The sequence below is a fragment of the Chenopodium album genome, chromosome 6 (genome assembly GCF_948465745.1).
Source record: "Chenopodium album chromosome 6, dcCheAlbu1.1, whole genome shotgun sequence".
Taxonomy (NCBI): domain Eukaryota; kingdom Viridiplantae; phylum Streptophyta; class Magnoliopsida; order Caryophyllales; family Amaranthaceae; genus Chenopodium; species Chenopodium album.
The window spans coordinates 22,154,381-22,161,276 of NC_137839.1; the positions used below are offsets into that span (position 1 = coordinate 22,154,381).

Below are 6,896 nucleotides of genomic sequence, written 5' to 3' on the forward strand. Positions count from 1 at the left end.
GAAGATGCTTGAATTGAGAATTGGAGTAATAATAAACTAGGAAATTATGAATTTTGATGAAATTTTGATGAGAGAATGATGAGGGAGATGAAGATTAAACTAGAGCAAAAACCAAATGAAACATGAGTGAGAAAGTGAAGTAGGAGATAGAGAAGAAGGAGGAAGGAGGCTAGGGCTTAAATGAGCCCCGACCTCAGGGGGTGCGGCCGCACCTGAGGGTGGCGCGCCTGCACCATGGGGGTGCGCGGCCGCACCCTGCTCGTGTGCGCTCGCACCTCCCTGGGTTCCAATTTTCCTTCTTTCCTTCCTTTGCTACGGTGCACACATTGGTGGGTACACAAAGATGATGGTGATGAACACCAACATAGGCATTAGCAAAACCTTATTTTAGTGGGTTCAAAGAAAGAATTTCATGAACCCACAAAAAGAACCCACCAAGTTCCATACTTACACAAATTTCTAACTCATGAACTTGGACAATTCTACCTCAAAATTGGCATCAAGATTGTTGGATTTCAAATCAAATTCACCTACAATACAAAAGAAAACAAGATTAAAAGAGGATAAAATCATCAAAACAAAAAGAAAATTCAAATGAAAATGAGAAAAGGTTAGAAGCTCGGGTTGCCTCTCGATAAGCGCTTGTTTAAATTCATTAGCTTGACATTCTCTACCCCTTCAAGGTGGATCATAGAGAGTCATATCATGAATGACTCCAACAAAAAATCCATCATAGTAGCGCTTGAGCCTATGTCCGTTGACCTTGAAAGTCCTTGAAAGGTCCAAAGGAGAAATTTCAATAGCACCATTTGGAAAGACCTCTTGAACAACAAATGGACCGGTCCAACGAGACATCAATTTTCCGGGAAAGAGCCTTATTCTTGAGTTGTAGAGGAGCACCTTATCTCCCGGATTGAACTCCTTCTTCTCAATGAGCTTATCATGCACCTCCTTGGCTCTAGCCTTATACAAACTAGCACAATCATAGGCATCCAAACGAAGCTCTTCCAATTCATGGAGATCCAACCAACGTTGTTCCCCCGCACTTGCCAAATCAAAATTAATCTTCTTAATTGCCCAATGAGTGCGGTGCTCAAGCTCCACCGGAAGATGGCAAGACTTCCCATAAACTAATCGGTCAGGAGTGGTACCAATACGATTTTTGAAGGCCGATCTGTATGCCCATAAGGCACCATCAGGCTTGTTCGACCAATCCTTCCTATTTCTTGCAACCGTCTTCTCAAGTATCAACTTAATTTGACGATTGGACACCTCCACTTGCCCACTAGTCTGAGGATGGTAAGGGAGCCCAAAGAGTTGGTTTACCCCATGCTTCTTCAACATTTTTCGGAAAGCATAATGCACGAAATGAGAGCCATTGTCGCTTATGACCGCCTTGGGAATGCCAAACCTTGGGAATATAATCTTCTTGAACAACTCCATTACCACCTTATGGTCATTTGTTGGAGAAGCAATGGCTTCAACCCATTTTCACACATAATCAACGGCAACAAGAATGTATCGATTCCCAAATGAAGAAGGAAAAGGACCCATGAAATCTATACCCCAAACATCAAAAATATCCAACTCAAGAATGGGTTGTTGGGGCATCTCGTTCCTCTTTGAAATGTTCCCGGTCCTTTGACATAGATCACAACTCTTGACAAATTCCCAAGCGTTCTTAAAGAGGTTTGGCCACCATAAGCCACATTGAAGCACCTTAGAAGCCGTTCTAGAAACACCCATATGACCACCACTAGGATCCGAGTGGCACATCTTCAACACATTTGGTATTTCTTCATTTGGCACACATCGGCGCAACAAACCATCCACACCTCTCTTATACAAAATCGGCTCATCCCACACATAATGCCTAGCTTCTCTCTTGAGCTTCTTCTTTTGATTCTTGGAAAAAGAAGGAGGAAACTCCCCACAAGCTAGAAAATTTACCAAATCGGCAAACCATGGGAGCTCCTTCACATTGATAACATACAAGGAATCATCCAAAATCCTATCCTCAATAGGGGATCCATCATCTTGAACTTGAAAATCCTCAAGCCTAGATAAATGATCCGCAACCACATTTTCCGCACCTTTCTTATCTCGGATCTCAAGATCAAAAGATTGGAGTTCAAGAACTTAACGAATCAACCTTGGCTTGGATTCCTTTTTCCCAAAGAGATACTTCAAAGCCACATGATCGGTGAAAACAATAGTCTTAGACCCCAACAAATAACAACGGAACTTTTCAAAGAATGAACAATTGCCAAAAACTTTTTTCCGTTGTTGTATAATTCCTTTGAGCACTATTTAGGGTCTTCGACATATAGTAAATGACATGGAGCTTCTTATCAATCCTTTGACCCAACACACCCCCAATAGCCGTGTCACTAGCATCACACATGAGCTCAAAGGGCAAATCCCACCTAGGGGCTTGGACAATGGGAGTGGAAGTCAAAGCTTTCTTCAACTTGTTGAAAGCCTCCAAACAAGTGTCATCAAACACAAAATCAATATCTTTTTGGAGAAGATCATTTAAAGTCTTAGCAATGAGAGAAAAGTCTTTGATAAACCTCCTATAAAACCCGGCGTGGCCCAAAAATGATCTTACTCCTTTCACATTAACCGGGGGTGGCAATTTCTCTATCACCTCAATCTTGGCCTTGTCAACTTCTATTCCTTTATGAGAGATTTTGTGTCCAAGCACAATCCCTTCTTCCACTATGAAGTGGCATTTTTCCCAATTTAACACTAAGTTGACCTTCTCACACCTTGCAAGGCATTTTCCAAGATTTTCAAGGCAATCCTCAAACGAAACTCCTCCCACGGAAAAATCGTCCATAAAAACCTCCATTTGTTCCTCCAACATGTCCCCAAAAATGCTCATCATGCACCTTTGAAAGGTCGCCGGAGCATTACACAATCCAAAGGGCATTCTTCTATATGCAAAAGTACCATAGGGGCATGTGAAGGTTGTCTTTTCTTGATCATCGGGATGGATTGGAATTTGAAAGAATCCCAAATACCCATAAAGGAAACAATAGAACTTGTGCCTTGTAAGTATTTCAAGCATTTGGTCAATGAAGGGGAGGGGAAAGTGGTCCTTCTTGGTTTATGTATTTAGACGTCTATAGTCTATACACATTCGCCAACCGGTAACCGTTCTAGTCGGAATGAGCTCACCTTTCTCATTCATGACTACGGTCATACCCCCCTTCTTTAGAACGACATGCACGGGGGAGACCCACCTAGAGCTTGAGATAGGGAATATGATCCCCGCATCCAAAAGCTTGGTGATCTCTTTCTTCACTACTTCCCCCATTTGGGGATGTAGCTTACGTTGTCGTTCAATACAGGGAAGGGTGCCTTCCTCAAGCGTTATATGATGTGTACACAAAGCGGGGCTAATACCCTTGATATCATCAATGATATAGCCTAAAGCACCTTGGTGCTTTCTCAAGACATCACATAGCGCTTGAGCTTGGCTCTTACTCAAGGATGCACTAACAATGACGGGATTAGTAGAATTTGGGCCTAAGAATTCATACCTAAGGTGTGATGGTAGAGGTTTGAGCTCTACTATAGGAACACCTTTACCTTCTTTGGTCGAGGCCACATGCAAAGCATCTTAACTTGATATCACCATACAAATTTGCTCATCACTCCCTTCATTGCTTCCATCAAGCAAGTCCTCATACAATTGCATTTCCTTGTTTGGGATACCTATCTTTTCTTTGTTCAACAAAACACACTCAAGAGGATCATTAGATGTGAGCAAGTGCTCATGCATGGATTGCACAATATTATCAAGAAATTCAACTTTCATGCAATTTTCAAAAGAAAAAGAGGGATATTTCATGCCTTCATTCAAATCAAATTCAACTACCTCCTCTCCTATCTTTAGAGATATCTTAGCACTTTTGACATCAATCATAGCCCCCGATGTAGCAAGAAATGTCCTACCTAAGATGATAGGGATAGTAGCATCTTCATCCATATATCCAACACTACAAAATCAACCGGAATGACGAATTTCCCAACCCTCAAGGGAACATCTTCTACCTTACCCTTTGGAATCTAAATTGACCTATCGGCTAATTGCAATGTGATCTTGGTAGATAAAAGTTCCCCTAGCTCTAGTCTTTGATAGACTGAATATGGCATAAGGCTAACACTAGCTGCTAAGTCACATAAGGCATTATCAATTTGAGTCTTATTAATAGCACAAGGGATAGAGAAATTTTCGGAATCCTTCAACTTATGAGGCATCTTATTCATGATGATTTCACTACAATTCTCGGTTATACTAATCGTTTTCATCATGTCACATGTCCTCTTTCCACTCAAAATCTCTTTGAGGAACTTAGCATAGTTTGGTGTTTGTTCTACAACATCGGTGAAAGGAAGAGTTAGATGAAGTTGCTTAAGCATCTCTACGAATTTCCTAAATTGCTCATCCAATTTGTGCCTATTGTACTTTTGGGGATAAGGGAGCTTGGGCTTGTAAAGTTCTTTTTCTTTCTCTTTCTCTTTCACTCTTTCTACTTGTTCCTCATCAACTTTCTCACTTAAGGGACTCTCATCTCCCTCAATCTCAATAGGACTCTTTCTAGTGCTCTCCCTAGCATCACTCTTCTTAGGTACTCCACTCTCAAGGACCCTACCACTCCTAGTAACAATTGCATCCATAGGGTTCTTAGATTCTAAGCTTGGTGAAGTCAAAGAAGAGGAATCCGCAAATTCTTTAAACACATTAGCTAATTGAGAGAGTTTGTCACCTAAATCCTTATTATAAGTCAACATGTCATTGAAATTCTCATCATTCATGGCCATGTAGGTTTCTATCATTTTGGCTTGTTTCTCAATAATCCCTTCCAAGAAATTCCTAGAAGAAAATGATTGATCATAGGAATCATCACTTGAGCCTTGAGTATTTGGAATGAAACAAAGTGGGGAACCTCTTTGAACATTTGGTTAAAAATATCCCCTACTTTGATTATTCCAATTACCCCTAGCTTGATTTTAGCCACTATGTTGACTATGGTTACCATAACTTTGGTTATGATCTCCATGCCCTCGGCCATGACTTTGACCATTATAACCATGGTTGTTATAGCTACCATGAATCCCTTGGACTCCATGATTTCTACAACCTCCACTTTGGTTATTATTATCATAGTTCATATGGTTATGATAATTCCTATTTCTAACATTTCTTTGAACATCAATTCTAGGTTCACAATCATGATTATCAACATAATTCACATGCTCAATTTCAATTCCATCACATTCATCACAAGGAACATTGGGACACATAGAAGCATCATGATCACTCATTCCACATAAATCACAAGGTCAACATTATCTAATCATGCAACAAGAAGAAGAATTAGAGTTAAGGTAAGAAGGTGTACCTCTCCCCTTAATTTGGGAGGGAAGAATCGGAGCTTGCAAAGGTGGACTCTCAAGCTTGGCTTTAAGGGATACAACCTCTTTCCCCAAATCGTCAATTAGAGTGGTCAAATCATTAATGGCATTGAGTTGTTCGATTTAGCAGCCCTTGCTAGTTGGCTCTTTCTCCACTTTTTGACAATTCATATAATGTCGCACCACTTCATCTATTGCATCCACCACTTCTTCTTCCGTTTTGTTCATTATCGGGCCTCCGGCTCCGGCATCTAAGCTTGATATTCCATGAGAACTCAACCCACCATAGAAGATTTGTATAATTTGATAGGTAGGAATCCCATGATGTGGACACTCTCGTTGATACTCCTTATACCTCTCCCATGCTTCGTAGAGACTCTCACTAGGCCCTTGCTAGAAGTTTTGGATCAAAGTCCTTGATTCCGCCGTCTTCTTTTGCGGAAAGAAGCGAGATAAGAAAGCTTTTGTGACCTCATCCCATGTTCTTAGGTACCTTGGTTTGACCTCTTTGTCCAACCACTCTAGAGCTCTTTCAATGAGAGAAAAAGGGAACAACTTGAGCCTTATGTACTATTGAGCAACTCCGGCTACCACAATTGTATTGCAATACTTCTCAAAATGTTAAGAGGATTTTCACTTTTTGTACCTCCAAATTGTTTCCTCTCGACCAAGGTAATCATAGCCGGTTTGATTTCAAAGTCATTATCCGGAACCAACAATGGAACAATTCCACTCTCATACTTGTAAGCACCCAGAGTGCCCAACTCCTTCAATGTCACTCTTTGAGCTTCTCCCATGTTTACTTGCACACACAATTCTCAAAAAAAATTATTAGTAGCACGGCTACAAATGTAGCCTAAAAGAAAATCTTTTTGTATTTTTGAATAAGATGGAATAGACTCGACAACAATACAAAATCACGACACCATTCCCCGGCAACGGCGCCATTTTGATCAATGGAAAACGTAGGTCGTTATCTACCCCTTCCAAAGGTCAAACAAAATTTATAAACACTTAACCACCCTATACTAGTATATGGTAAGTCAAGGGTTGAACCCAAAGGAATTGTGGGCTATTGTCTATTGCCTATAGTCAAGCTACTCCGAAGTCTAATGATAGGGTGTAATCTCTATACTAAGATAAACACAACTATTAAGCTAGATAGAATCAAATGTATAAGGTGCTAGGGTTTGGGATCCACATGTAGTCATAATGAATTCAATCAATTGGGAGGTCAATCGACTAAGTCAAGAAATGTGAGGGAAGATCAATTTTGCAACCAATAGAGCATATAAAGCTATTCTCCTAGAGGTCTAACTAGCGTCAACTACGATAAACTCTAGCAAGGAAACATCACAAGACACCTCAATCGTGAAAATGCAAGCCACAAATCAATTGTCCGTATCAATGCAAACTTACAAAGCAATCTAGTGTGAATAACTAGGGTGATCAAGCTTAAATCAAACACA

General features: G+C 40.5%; 1 non-coding gene across 1 annotated transcript; it reads left to right on the top strand.

Annotated features, from left to right (window-relative positions):
• Window positions 1-5,743: 5,743 nt before the first annotated feature.
• Window positions 5,744-5,849, top strand: LOC145637622 (small nucleolar RNA R71). Its single transcript, XR_014114385.1, has one exon. It is a non-coding gene; the product is annotated as a small nucleolar RNA R71 (small nucleolar RNA).
• Window positions 5,850-6,896: the final 1,047 nt, after the last annotated feature.